Source organism: Giraffa tippelskirchi, chromosome 1 (assembly GCF_054371585.1).
Source record: "Giraffa tippelskirchi isolate mGirTip1 chromosome 1, T2T-mGirTip1v1.2.pri, whole genome shotgun sequence".
In the NCBI taxonomy this organism is placed as follows: domain Eukaryota; kingdom Metazoa; phylum Chordata; class Mammalia; order Artiodactyla; family Giraffidae; genus Giraffa; species Giraffa tippelskirchi.
In genome coordinates this window covers 104,679,825-104,694,420 of record NC_137275.1, presented here as the reverse complement: position 1 = coordinate 104,694,420, position 14,596 = coordinate 104,679,825, and the positions used below count along the sequence as shown (strand labels likewise).

Here is a 14,596-nt window from a genome sequence, read left to right as displayed (position 1 = left end):
CTTCTCTTCTCCTCCCTGAGGGTTCTCCAGACTCGGAATGTCCCGCTTGCCGTCACAGGCCCGGGGCTCTGTTCAGTGTCTGAGCCCCCAGCCTGCACCCTGTCCCTAGGGAAGGAGGTGTGGCAAGAGGGCTGTCCCCACCACTCAGCGGATGTCTCTTCTCTTCTAGGTCGCTTGAGTGAGTGTTGCCACAAGGTGAGTCTGTTTCTCCAGCATCTGGCGGCATCAGGCCCTCAGTCACTGCTTTCCCCCCACAACAAAGCCCAGGGTGGACATGGTTCCCGGTTTGTCCTCTACTGTTGTCCCTGACTCTCTCAACTGGCCTGGGGGCTCTAGGCTGAATGTAGGAGGAAGACGGGCCTGTTGAGAGCTGTCCTAAGGCCGGTTGGCAGCGCTGGCCCTGTCCTTACTGTTTGAGACACCCTCACTCTGTAACCCTGGACCCGGAGGCATGGGGGGTGTCAGGCAGGGGTGCTCAAATCCCCTTAGCATCACACCAGAGCCTGGGTGCCGTCAGCAGAGCCCAGATGTGCTGAGTCTATGCCCCCTTGGGGGGCACAGCACAGGAGTAGGTGGGAAGGCAGAACCCACTGTGTCCCCCCAGATACTGTAGGGGTTTGTGGGTTTGTGACTCCTGGGTCAGCGCCTTGCTTTCTCAAGGCCCTTTTCTGGTGCTTATGTGTCCCCCAAGAGGGCCTGGGACTCTGGACCATGCCCACAACAATACGCTGACCAATGGAGATTCACTTTCCCTTCTGGTCCCTTGGCAGGAAAAGCTGACAGAAGACAACGCCCAGTCCCAAGATGAAGCAAGCAGTCTGTCTGTTGGTGAGTGTGGGGCTCTGGCCCTTCTGCTTGCTCGGACTGTGGTAGAGACAGGGAAAGGCAATGCTGGTCAGGTCTCCTCTCCTCTGGGGAGGTGGTGATGGAGGGAGACCAGGGCATGGAGGGAAGGGAGCCCCACTCCCTGCTCTGGAGAGAGACCAGGGCATGGAGGGGAAGGGAGCCCAAGCCCTGTTCTGGTCCACTGGCAGCTCTGATGCTGTTGATCCTCTGTCTTGTTCTCACCACATCCCTGGTCTAGAACAGGGCAGCCGAAGGGTGATCACTCCTCCCATGGCTGACCCAGTGATGGAGTCAGAGCTACATAATATTTGTCTGTGTGATTGTTACACCGTTTTAAGCCATTCCTCATCATAGTAGGAATTTCACATTTATTTCAAAAGTATTATTAAGCTGAATCTACTTGAAGTAAAATTTCTTTGTCAACATATACAAGTATTTTCATTATGTATATGTGTGTGTGTAGGGCATGGCAACCCACTCCAGTATTCTTGCCTGGAGAATCCCCATGGACAGAGGAGCCAGCAGGCTACAGTCCACGGGGTCGCAAAGAATCAGATATGACTGAGTGACTAAAGATATATATATATAATATATATGTATACATATATATATACACACACACACACATAGAGACATCTACAGTTTTGGGTCCTATCATTTCAATAGTTTTGAGGGTTTTGAGTATTGCCTTAATTTATAAATGAATCTAGGAGGAATTGAGATCTTTCAGACGTTCTATATTTTTCTTATGAAAAGAGTTAGCATTTTAAGTTAAGAGTTTTATAATCCCTCAACTCCATGTGTGTTTTTCTTTGGTCAATTTCTCATTTCTTGTTGAGGCTGTATCTTTGTATTACAGTGTTCTGTAACCTTATGAGTTTATCCAACTCATAATTCATTATAGAATTTATTGCCTGTTATAATTTTTAACATTCATCCATCCATACATTCACATTTAGGTATTAGTGTTGAACCATTCGAGTTTGATAAGAATACAACTATATATACAATAACGACTCTTTTGTCCACTCCCTTCAAAGATCCTGCATTGGTTTTGTTTTGCTTATGGCTGCATCTGCCAGAATTTCAGAACAATGTTTACTAGGCTCAGTTCTGTAATCTAGGATCCTCGATGAAGACCAAGGCTGCTCTCCATTGTGTTTTACAGAAACCAGCAGCCCCTGAAGGATCTCGGAGGAGAAGATGGCTGCTGGTTCCAACAGACACCACTGAAAGTGAGTGTTTTTTTCCTGGGCAGTGGATCAGGAGTGGAGGGAGGAGCGACAGAATTAGTGTCCTAATCTCTGTCCCCGTAGCTGTTAAGGCAACTCAGAGAGGGGACGGCTTGTCCCTGGACCATCAGGCCTCGAATTCCCTCCCTGCCCCCTCCTCTTTTTCCCACCCTGCACCCCTCTGTCCTCTACCAGTGGCCCCTGACACCTCCCTGTCCTTCCCTCCTCCACCATCCTCTCCCCTCCCTGGTTGCTCAGAGCCAGGTTGACCCAACCTGAGACCTCTGAGAGGTTGTGCTGTCCAGCAGGGCACCCACTGGCCCAGGGAGGCTGTGGAGCACCTGTCCATGCGTGCTCAGTGGCTTGAATCATGTCCAACTCTTTGCAACCCCATGGACTGTAGCCTGCCAGGCTGCTCAGTCCATGGGATTCTCCAGGCAAGAATACTGGAGTGGGTTACCATGCCCTCCTCTAGGTATCATTCCAACCCAGGGATCGAACCCACATCTCTTACATCTCCTGCATTAGCAAGCAGGTTCTTTACCACTGGCGCCTCTTGGGAAGCCCCGTGGAGCACCTGAATTGTGGCTAAATCTGATGAGCTGTAATATATAACTCGATATTGTAGCTCAAGGTGTTGGTAGAAAAAAGGACTGTAATATGTCTTGTTAACAGGTTTGTTGTTTTTTTTTTATATTGATTACATGTTGAGGGGCTTCCCTGGTGGCTCAGATGGTAAAGAATTTGCCTGTAATGCAAGAGAACAGAGTTCAGTCCCTGGGTTGGGAAGATCCCCTGGAGAAGGGAATGGCAACCATTACTCTTGCCTGGAGAATCTCATGGACAGAGGAGCCTGGCGGGCTACAGTCCATGAAGTCTCAAAGAGTCAGACACACAACTGAGTGACTAACACTACATGTTGCAGTGAAAAAATTTTTTAACTTACTTTTAATTGGAGGATAAGTGTTCCACAGTGTTGTGCTGGTTTCTGCTGTACAGCAACATGAATCAGCCATAGGTATACATATATCCCCTCCCTCTTGAGCCTCCTTCCAACGCCCCCATCCCACCTCCCACAGAGCACCGAATTGAGCTCTCTGTGTTATAAAGCAACTTCCCATTAGCTATCTATATTACATATTGAAATGAAAATTTTTAGAATACTTTTAGTACCGTATTTTATGAAAACTAGTATTACTTGTTATTTTTCATGTTTTCGGTGTGGCTGTTAGAGAATATAAACTTGTGTTGGGTGCCCTCCTTATGTACTGTGGATGGTGGTGTGCACAGCATTTCACACACACAGCATTGAATCCGCAGCACAGTCCATGAGGCAGGTGGTGTTTGCTCCATTTTATGGTTAAATTCTTGCTCAGAGTCTGTCCCCATCCAGCTCTACCAGTGTCCGGCAGTGAGGCCGAGCGGGGTGTGAGGCCGGAGACCTTCCTGCCTCCAGGCCTTTGCTTTGTCCCCAGTGCAGACGTGGCAGCCAGGGGACCTCACCCTCCTGAGAAAGGCAGCTGCCCTACGCTGAGCTCTGTTCCACCACAGTGTCCCACCGTCTGTCTCCTATCATAGATGCCTTCTCCCTCTGTGACGGCAGTCTCCCCTTCCAGATGGGCCCTCATCCCCTGCTTAGGGCAGGACTCTCTGCTGACCTGGACTGCCCCCCACTGCCCTGGGTGCCAGCGAAGCCCAATGCTCCATGCTGGTGTGGCTTGTTTCTCTGCTGCTGGGAAGCAGGTCAGGGGTGCAGAGCAGCAGGTTTAGCAGCAGGGGGAGCTCCTCAGGTTCCCACCCTGAAGTCTAGGCCTGACTTGAGGGTTCTCTGCCTTTGTGAAAGCCCGTTCCAACTCTGTCTCTGTAACTTTCCCCCAACCTAGGCCTGAAGCTGTTCTTCAGTGACTTTGCAGCTATCTTTTCCTTGTGACTTCTGTGATTCGCTCCTGAGGCAGTTGGGCCTCACATGAAATGAGATCCTTGTGGCCAGAGAATAGGCCTGGGTCTCTCCAGATGCCTTGTATGAAATGCTGCCAGTAACCAAGAAGGGACAGGGGATCTCAGTCAACACCCTGCTGGATGCCTTGGAAATGCTGGGGCAAAGATTGACAAAAGAGACAATTCAAGAGCGCCTGCTGAACTTAGGAAAGTATTAACATGTTTATGAAGAAAGTGAGGCAGGCTCTGTTGTGCCCTGAGTGTTTGAGTACCTCAATCTTTCAGTTCAGGACACTTCTTTATCCTAATAGACTTCTACTTTTTATTTGTATTTGTTTGAAATTTGTCATTCATGTTAGTATGTATGCATTCAATGATGTAACTTATAATGAAAGTGTTCGTCACTGAGTCATGTCCAGCTCTTTGCGACCCCATGGACTGTAGCCCACCAGGCTCCTCTGTCCTTGGGGTTTCTCCAGGCAAGAATGCTGGAGTGGGTTGCCGTTTCCTTCTCCAGGGGATCTTCCCTACCCAGGGATGGAACCTGGGTCTCCTGCACTGTAGGCAGTGCTTGTAATATACATCATTAAAGTGCAAACATCTTGTATGTCTTTGTACTTTTATGTTTGTGCATATATTTCTATGTGTAGAAAAATGTTTTGGAAACATAATTTCTAGGTTGTTTATGTGGGCTACCTGGTTGTGTGCTGGCAATCCAAAGCAATTAGAAATACAAACGGAGGGCATTCCCTGGCTGTTCAGTGGTTAGGAGTCTGCGCTGAGAGCCCTGAGTTCAATCCCTGGTCAGGAAGTAAGATCCCACAAGCCATGAGGCAAAAGCAAACCAAGAAACAAAAACCTACAAAACAACAACAACAACAATAAAGGAGAGCAAGCCCCCTGCTGGGGGAATTTGACCCCGTTGGGATTGCCTGGCGGCTTCTATAGGGTCCAGGCTTTCAACATATCAACTTTATAGTTGTGTGAATATTTGTATTTTTTATAGGGAGATGTTAACAAGTGAGCAGAGGGAGGAGGAGTGGCACACCCATGCAGCACTGTGTCTGGTGTCCATGAACTGGGCTGTTATTCCCCAGGCTTCCTCCTGCTCATCTGGGAGGTTAGGGTGGGATGTGGGTTAGATATGAGTGTCATAGTTTCTGTGTCACGTCTGGTCTTATCAGTGACCTTCATTCCATCTGGGCTCAAGGAAGAAAGGACAGGGATCTGCCATGGTTTCTGGGAGGAAGAATGGACGGGCTCCTGGGTTATGTTCAGTGTTGGCTTGCTCAGCACTAGATGGGCCCCCCTTGATACTGGTGCTCTGAGCTCAGAATTGCCTTTTTGTGTTTGAATTGGCTAATTAAGGATCTCAGCCCCTCTATTAGTTTTGATCTTCTGCAGAAAAGACACAGAAATGCTGATTCTTAAATACTGTGAGAACTCACATAAAATGCCTGCTATATTAGGGTTTTGTCTTTTTTTTTTTATTCCTGCTAAACCTTTCTCCATAGTATTCCAATCACCGCAGGATAATTTAATGGCAGAAGCAATTCTCGGGGTGGGGGGTGTTGGTCTAGTCCATCTCAAGGCTTGTACGTTGTCTTTCCTAAGGTTGATGTGGCTGGTGTGGTCAAAACTGGAATTGCCTAAAATTTAGGTACAAATGGATACAGTATGTGGAGTTCACTTGTGTTTTTAGAAGGGCCGACCCCTGTGGTCTTGGTGCTACATCCCTCTGGCCCTGATGTCCCTCCCTTTCCTGGAAGTCAGGTGTTTCCTGTCTTTGCCGTTCCTTCTGTGCAGGACACTCTGCCTTCATCCCCAGAAGGAGATAGAAATGAATTCTTGGGACTTCCCTGGTTGTCCAGTGGTTAAGACTCTGCACTCGCAATGCAAGGAGCCTGGGTTCAATCTCTGGTTGGGGAACTGAGATCCCACATACCACAACTAAGCATGTGCTCTGCAACTACTGAGCCCATGTGCTGTAGAGCCTGCACATCACAACTAGAGAAGCCTGTGTGCTGCAATGAAGAGTCTGCATGGCTAAAATAAATAAGATAAACTTATTCACTTGAAACTGACACCTATATATTACAAAAAGCATATGCATTTGTAAAACAGTTTAAAAAAATAAATGGTCAGTCAAGTGTCAGGTCACTTGTCCCTTTCTCAGAAGACTTCCTTGAGTGCCCATCTAAAGTATCAGCCTTGTCAGTATTTGTCATGTATATTCATTTGTATATGTGTTTATTGTGTGTTTTACTAATGAGAACCTTCAAGAAACGTGAAACTTGAATCCTTTGTTGCTTTCCTGTGGGTGCTTAGTTGCTCAGTCGTGTCCGACTCTGCGACCCCGTGGACTAGAGCCCACCAGACTCCTCTGTCCATGGGATTCTTCAGGCAAGAATACTGGAGTGAGTTGCGATTTGCTACTCCAGGGGATCTTCCCGATCCAGGGATCCAACCCATGTGCCCTGTGTCTCCTGCATTGCAGGCGAGTTCTTTGCCTGCTGAGCCATCCGGGAAGCATTATTGCTTTAGGCCAATGCAAATGTGACAATTTAAAGTTTTACTTGAGACTGGATGCCTGTTCAGGTTTCTCCTCAGTAATGAATTTGTGACCAAATTAAATATGCAATGTCATATACAAATTTTATAATTTTATGTAAATGTGAAATTTTATGATTTTGAACCAAATTGAATATTCAATGTCATATACAATATTTGCAATTTTCTATAAATATGCAATTTAAAGAATTTGTGGCCAAATTAAATATGCAATGTTATATAAACATTTTATAATTTTATATAAATAAGCAATTTGATGAATTTGTGACCAAATTAAATGGCAGTTACATAAAAATTTTGCAATTTAATGTAAATATGCAATTTTATAACTTTGTGACCAAATTAAATATGTAATTTTATATAAAAAGAGGTGTGTGTGTGTGTTTTTTCCCTATCCTCTGGTTCTCTAGAGCAGTTCTGAGTGAAGGGTACAAGGGTGTGTGTTCTTGCTGTGTGACCCACTCCTTCCTTCTCCCCTTTATGCCTCAGGCTCATCCTGCATGGGTGTGCCTCCTGCTCTGACTCAAGATTTCCGGGTTCCAGATTCCTGGGGGACTGGAATTCAGCCCCTCCTCCCTGCTCTTCCCCTGGGAGAGAGGCTCCAGCCTGGCTGGGCTCCTGCACAGCCTCCCCTCTGTGGTGTCTCTGAGTCCTATCTGGGCCTGCTGGGCTCCCTGGAGGTGCAGACTGGCTCTGACAAGAGCTGTTGGGAAGGGTTGGTGGGGCCCTGCTTGCTGGGGTTCTTCTGTGGCCCCTCACTTGTGAGCCTCCTGCCACTCCGGGGCCACATTCCTCTTCTGTCCCTGCTGTCCTTTCTGCATTCTCATCACAGTGGGTCTGGTGGCTCAGCCCTGCAACCTCATGGAGACCCAATTGCCTTCCCCTGGACCTTGGGGCCTTAGGGTAGATCCCCCACCCACCTAGGTTTCCTGGGGGAGCCCCGTGGTCCCACCCCTGTCCCCTTCCCCAGAGCAAAGGTGCTAGTGCAGAGCTGTACACCCCCTTGACTGCCCCCACTCCTGCCTGTGAACGATTACATATTACATCAAGATTGGGAAGAAAAGTATTTTAGATCACAAATCAGGAGAAAGAGGTGAATTTATAATTACTTTAAAATAAATTCTTGAAAAGCAGTGTTGCCTGTGTGAGACCCCTATATCAAATCATCTAAGTTGTCCTTGAATGGATAAGACTGACTGGGCCTCCATTTGTTTTCGTGTCTGTTAACGCTTTATGAGAAGCTGAGGATGTTAGGGGCAATATTACATAATCAATAGGCTTGAGCTTCCCTGGTGGCTTACAGGATAAAGACACATATGGGATGCATCTGAGCAGTTTTGCAGGATAGGTAAGAGCATGTATTAGTGGAAACTCCCCTAAAACTTAGTGTTGTAAAACTACAGCCTTATTCTTGTTGTTCAGTCACTCAGTCATGTCCGACTCTTTGTGACCCCATGGACTGAAGCATGCCAGACTTCCTGTCCTTCATCATCTCGCAGAGTTTGCTCTAACTCATGTCCACTGAGTCGGTGATGCCATCCAACCATCTCATCCTCTGTCGACCACTTCTTTCCATGCCTTCAATCTTTCCCAGCATCAGAGTCTTTTCAAGTCAGTCGGCTCTTCCCATCAGGTGGCCAAAGTATTGGAGCTTCAGCTTCAGTATCAGTCCTTCCAATGAATATTCAGGGTTGATTTCCTTCAAGATTGACTGGTTTGATCTCCTTGCTGTCCAAGGGACTCTCATGAGACTTCTCCAACACCACGGTTAAAAAGCATCAGTTCTTCGGTGCTCAGCCTTCTTTATGGTCCTATTTTCAAAGAGCCTCTTGATGAAAGTGAAAGAGGAGAGTAAAAAAGTTGGCTTAAAACTCAACATTCAGAAAACTAAGATCATGGTCCCGTCTAAGATTTCGTCCCATCACTTCATGGGAAATAGATGAGGAAACAGTGTCAGACTTTATTTGTTTGGGCTCCAAAATCACCGCTGGTGGTGACTGCAGCCATGAAATTAAAAGACGCTTACTCCTTGGAAGGAAGGTTATGACCAACCTAGATAGCATATTTAAAAGAGACATTACTCTGCCAACAAAGGTCCGTCTAATCAAGGCTATGGTTTTTCCAGTGGTCATGTATGGATGTGAGAGTTGGACGGTAAAGAAAGCTGAGTGCTGAAGAATTGATGCTTTTGAACTGTGGTGTTGGAGAAGACTCTTGAGAGTCCCTTGGACTGCAAGAAGATACAACCAGTCCATCCTGAAGGAGATCAGTCCTGGTTGTTCATTGGAAGGACTGATGTTGAAGCTGAAACTCCAATACTTTGGCCACCTCATGCGAAGAGTTGACTCATTGGAAAAGACCCTAATGCTGGGAAGGATTGGGGGCAGGAGAAAAAGGGGACGACAGAGGATGAGAGGTTGGATGGCATCACTGACTCGATGGACGTGGGTTTGGGTAAACTCCTGGAGTTGGTGATGGACAGGGAGGCCTGGCGTGCTGAGAGTCATGGGGTTGCAAAGAGTCGGACACGACTGAGTGACTGAACTGAACTGAACTTCACATCCGTACATGACTACTGGAAATACTATAGCGTTGACCAGACGGATCTTTGTCAGCAAAGTGATGTCTCTGTTTTCTAATACAGTGTCTAGGTTTGTCACATCCTTTATTACATCACCATTTCTAATGGTTCAGTGTAGTTTGGTTCTCTGATAGAGTCTCACCAGATTGGGGCTGTGGTCCCTTCAAAGGACTTGTTTCCAAGCTTACACATGAGGTGGGGGCTGGATTCAGTTCTTGGGGGCAGTTGGCAGGAGGCTATCCTTTGTCCTTGTGATGTGGGCTTCTCGTTATTGTTTAGTCACCCAGTCATGTCAGACTCTTTGTAACCCCATGGACTGTAGCCTACCAGGCTCCTATGTCTGTGGAATTCTCCAGGCAAGAATACTGGAGTGGGTTGCCATGCCTTCCTCCAGGGGATCTTTCCGACTCAGGCATTGAACTGGCATCTCTTAGGTCTCCAGCAATGGCAAGCGGGTTCTTTAGCCCAATGCCACCAGGGAAGCCCGGGCCTCTCCACAGGGCTGCACAAAACATGGCAGCTTGTTTCATCAGAGCAAGTGAGCGACCTGAGGGGGGAAGTCACCATCCTTTTACCCTGATCTTGAGACATCCCACTGCTTCTGTTGATCCATATCTCAGTCTTTTGTCTGAAACTCTGACAGGTCTGAGATCCTACTTGCGAGTTAATGAGTTACCTTGCCACAGTTATTTATGTGAGTCTTTATGAGTGTGCACGTATACCTGGGTAGCATGTATATATCAGTATACAAGTGTATATGTATGTATACAAACATACATGCTAGCCAACAGTACACACACCATCCCACTGCGAGATCTCTGGATCAAGGATCAGACTGTCTCGTTGCCGAGTAAACTTATCCCTGGTTCCCCATGGGGGGAGAGAGTAGAGGCACATGTACCTGTGTGTGCAGGGGGGTTTATGCATAAATTCCAGGTTATGAAACTCAGAGCTTAAACAGATGGCTGACACATCTACTCCTGCTCTCCTCAGTAAGAAAGATCCTGTATTTTCTTCTGGAATAGAAACAAAGTCTCTTTTGAAGGAAAGAGGCCTAGAATGTGAGCACATGGCCCTGATGGGCAGGGGACAACCTCTAGTTCCTACAGGGCAGTAGCCAACCTCTCCCTTCTAAGGCGTGTCAACCATTTGCGCTTGCTGCATGCTAAGTCGCTTCAGTCATGTCTAACTCTTTGCAACCTTATGGACCTTAGCCCACCAGGCTTCTCTGTTCATGGGATTTGCCAGGCAAGAATACTGGAGTGGGCTGCCATGCTCTCTTCCAGAGATCTTCTTGACCCAGAGATCAAACCAGCATCTCTTAGGTCTCCTGCATTGACAGGCAGGGTTCTTTACCACTAGCACCACCTGGGAAGTCCTATTAACCATTCAAACAGCCTTTAAGCAAAGTTGCCCACAATCTTTACTCCAAAAACTTAAACTTTAAGCAAATCTGGAAAATGTCATGTCCATTTTATAAACTGAAAAAATAGGATGAAAGGCCAGAAATTTGTCCCCAGTAGTAAAGATAAGCAGGGTGCACACAGTCTCTCTGCCTGGATGTTAAACATTTACTCTATGGAATTTCATTAAATACATATAAACTTTTAAAGATTTTTTGACATCCCTAAATATTTTGAGCTGGACAAATAGAAAATACAAAACTCAGTCTTTGAAATAGATTTCCACAAAAACATGAAGTGACTTTTCACCCATCCCTTTCCTGGGTCCTGAGTCATCTTTGCCTGTTTTTCTTGACTCCTCAGACTCAGGTTTTACCATGTCTCAGCACTTGACTTCTCAACTCTTCCTTTGGTTTGTCTTTTCTGTCTCCTTGGGCACACCTCACGCTCTCCCTGCTGAATCACAGCAAAAGGTCTCTTGCTTTGACAGCCGTCTCTGTCTTCCATTTATACTACAATCCCATAGGAGTCTGGAATCTTCTTGATTCAAACCACTTCCCAGGATTTCCACCCCTCCCTCCCTGGAGAGTGTCCAGACAACGTCTTATTAAGTGCTTAGCTTTCGCTCCATTCTCTGAGTTGCTGAAATCATTTCTACACTAATGACCATTTTAGTCTACCTATTAGCCTTGTTAAATAATCATGGATTATAGAGACATTTGGGCTTCCCCGGTGGCTCAGATGGTGAGGAATCTGCCTGCAATGCAGGAGACCTGGGTTCAATCCCTGGGTTGAGAAGATCCCCTGGAAAAGGGAATGGCAACCCATTCCAATATTCTTGTCTGGAGAATCCCATGGACAGAGGAGCCTGGCAAGCTACAGTTCATGGGTTGCAAAGAGTCGGACACGACTGAGTGACCAACACACATATAGACATTTATGTGCCAAAATGTTTTTGTAGTATTATTCAAATGTCAAAAACTTCAAAATAATTAAAATGTTCCCAATGGGATTCTGGTTAAGTTACTGGTGTTAGACCCATACAATATGTTAGGGAGTTATCAAAAGTAACATTGTAGCAAAATAATTAATGAAATGAAAAAATGTTTTTAAAAAAGTGTTTAAAAATGTTAAGAGGAATAAACAAGATCATTAATAATATTTACCTGTGGTGGTTTTAAGGCAGGTGCATAAATTCTTTGATCTTTTTCTTTCAAGATATATAGCTGAACATGGAGTGCAATTAGCAACTCATCTGTAATCATTAGGACGTGGCAGAGGCGGCTATACGTGACTAGGTGCTAGAACTGGGATCTCTCCTCCGGATCGAAGGGCCAGCAACAAGCCATCACAGCAAACATTTCCTCAGGACAATGCGGGAACCACCTTTTAGGGCCCGCAGCCATGTCAAAGGGGTCCATGTCCGTGTAGGGCGTTTGGCCGAGTCAAGAGCTAGCTCCCACAGCATCACTCTGAAGGCCCACAGGTCACTGGCACTGGAGAACTCATTATTAACCAGACTTCCAAGGGCTGTCCACCGAACCCGCCTATTTCCGTTGTCCCCTAGGCAATGATAGTTCATGGGGAACAAGTCTCTGGAGACGGCAGTCTGTGATCTTAACTTGAAGTGTTTCCTCAGTGATACAGTTCCTAGCAGCCCCATCTTGGTGGATGACTTCCCTTCTGGCCAGATAGCTCATTCCCCAGGCAATCTGAACAGTCATGTGAACCAAGTCTTGTTGAGAAACTGCCTGTGGATTACGGGCCTCTACTAATTGGCGCTGCCGTAAAAACAATCTAAGATTCCCCCAATTCATGTAAGGCAATAGCCCCGTGGGATTTTCTCCTTCTATACACACCCTGGTGATAGGAAGAAGATTTCCATGATGAAGACCTCGTAGCTTACAACTCTCAGTGAGCATCATTGTCACCTGAATTTCAGGAGCTTGATCTTTAACTGTTTTTACAAATACTTGGTTTTCTTTATTTGGATCTTTTTCTTTTTTTCCTTTAGCCACAGACTTTATTGTTTGAATGTTTGCAACTATTATTTTATACACTTTTAATTTTTTCCAAAACTCTATGCTCCATATTGCTAGGTCACTTCACTCTCCATTTTATTCTACATTTCCATCAAGCAGTGTTTCCCCAAATCACAATCTGCCTGATTGTGTGTTGTTGTTCAGTTGCTAAGCTGTGTCTGACTCCTTGTGATGCCATCGACTGTAGGCCACCAGGCTCCTCTGTCCATGAGATTTCCCAGGCAAGAATACTGGAGTGGGTTGCCATCTCCTTCTCCATATTTGGATCTTTTTCATCTACTAAAATCCCATGGAAAATATGCTCAAAATTACCTTACTGAAGTTCATCTTTTAGAGTTCTCCTCTCCCTGGATATTGCAATATCCTTCACCTTAGCTTTGGCCTCCAAAAGAGTGACACTTCTCAGGTCATTCTTCTGTCTTCTTTGAAGACAGAACTCTGCTTGAGTGAAAATAAAAACAAAAAACCAAACCCCATTGCTATGTCAGATAAGATATCATCAACATAGTTCAGAAGCGACAATGCAAAACAATGCTTTAAACAAAACAATGCTTATTATGCAATCTGAGACAAAGTGCACTCAGGAGGGAGCCTGATCACACTCTAGAAGAAAATGCACTCGGGAGTGAGTCTGGAATCAGAAGCAGCTTTGGTATTTGTTGGACTGTGATCCTCAGCCATTTTTGCCAAAACACGCAGAATGGATGGGTCTGATGCCCTGTGTGCTAGGCTGCAGACCCAATTTCTTAACACAGGGCAGATCACCTGGGCCAACCACCCCTGTACTCAGTGGGCAGAGCTGAGTCACTCTCCTGTCCTCATGGGGCTAGCGGGAGGGACTGACTGAAGACAAACTTCAAAGGGGTGTGATGCAGAAGGGTGCCAATTTTATTGATTGCAGCCCCATCCACTTCTTCTTCCATCTTCCTGGCTTCCTCCAATTCTCCTGGATTTAACACAAATTAACCTCAACTTCGGCCCCTTACCTAGATTTCTCAAGAATTTGATCTGGCTATAAATAGGAGGAGGAAAAAAATAAATAAGTCAAAAAACCTTTTTGCTTTGCTCAAAGACTCTACACAACCATCCTGCTTTTAAAAAATCTTATTCCCTTTCATTTCCTTTTATAATAGTTGAAAATAACATGAGGTGCTTTGGCCGAAAGTCAAGCTTGCTCTAGACCTGTGACTACCCTTTAAAGCCACAATCACACAAAGGCTCTGAAGAGCTCTACCTTCTCACCCCACTGCACAAACCCCAGTTCCTAGCTAGAGACCTAGGCCAGGATGCATTTCTTGGTCAGCCTGCTCAAGATGGATGCTTATGTAACTCTTACCTTCTTCTAAGCAAAAGCAGGAAATCTAGAAATTAGTTTTCTTTAAAATAAAGCAAGGCACGTTCAGGAGGTGGTTAAAATGGCAATAATTTCATACTAATTATTTTTCTAGATCATTTGAGGTGCTGGAGAAGACTCATGAGAGTCCTTTGGAAGACAAGGATTTTGGCCAACTGATGGGACGAGCTGACTCACTGGAAAAGACCCTGATGCTGGGAAAGATTGAGGGCAAGAGGAGAAGGGAGTGACAGCGAAGGAGATGGTTGGATGGCATCACCGACTCAGTGGACATGAGTTTGAGCAGACTCTGGGAGATAGTGAAGGATAGGGAAGCCTGGCATGCTGTGGTGCATGGGGTCACAGAGTCAGACACAACTGAGTGACTGAACAACAACAAATGAGGATTAAAGTCACGTATATTGAATGCTCAGTGTATGGGACCATTGAATAAATTCACTCGGTTACTGTTGAATCACTGTGATTACTGTAAATGTAGAAACTGGCTGGAATTCCCCTTTCAAAAAAAAAAATTTGTTTTTAGGACTTCGATGTTGGGCCTGTGGTTAAGCATCCACCTGCCAATGCAGGGGACACAGGTTCCATCCTTGATTCAGGGATATCCCATATGCCATGGGGCAACTAAGCCG

The 14,596-nt window shown here is 45.9% G+C and overlaps 2 long non-coding RNA genes and 2 pseudogenes across 4 annotated transcripts in view; 2 read left to right on the top strand and 2 right to left on the bottom strand.

Annotated features, from left to right (window-relative positions):
* Positions 1–4,623, top strand: part of LOC145505110 (tumor necrosis factor receptor superfamily member 10B-like) — a 36,361-nt pseudogene extending 31,738 nt beyond the window's left edge. Inside the window, exons 7-10 of the transcript XR_014052849.1 lie at positions 170–195; positions 771–828; positions 1,971–2,081; positions 3,962–4,623. The product of XR_014052849.1 is annotated as a tumor necrosis factor receptor superfamily member 10B-like (transcript). The remainder of the gene's footprint in view (positions 1–169; positions 196–770; positions 829–1,970; positions 2,082–3,961) is intronic.
* Positions 4,624–7,667: 3,044 nt separating this feature from the next.
* LOC145505735 (uncharacterized) lies at positions 7,668–13,464 on the bottom strand. The gene is made up of 2 exons (XR_014053246.1): positions 12,926–13,464; positions 7,668–8,415 (listed from the first exon to the last, which is right to left on the bottom strand). It is a non-coding gene; the product is annotated as an uncharacterized LOC145505735 (long non-coding RNA).
* Positions 9,513–14,370, top strand: LOC145505756 (uncharacterized). The gene is made up of 2 exons (XR_014053277.1): positions 9,513–9,706; positions 14,062–14,370. It is a non-coding gene; the product is annotated as an uncharacterized LOC145505756 (long non-coding RNA).
* LOC145505239 (tyrosine-protein kinase RYK pseudogene) lies at positions 11,777–12,935 on the bottom strand (annotated as a pseudogene). Its single transcript, XR_014052919.1, has one exon. The product of XR_014052919.1 is annotated as a tyrosine-protein kinase RYK pseudogene (transcript).
* Positions 14,371–14,596: the final 226 nt, after the last annotated feature.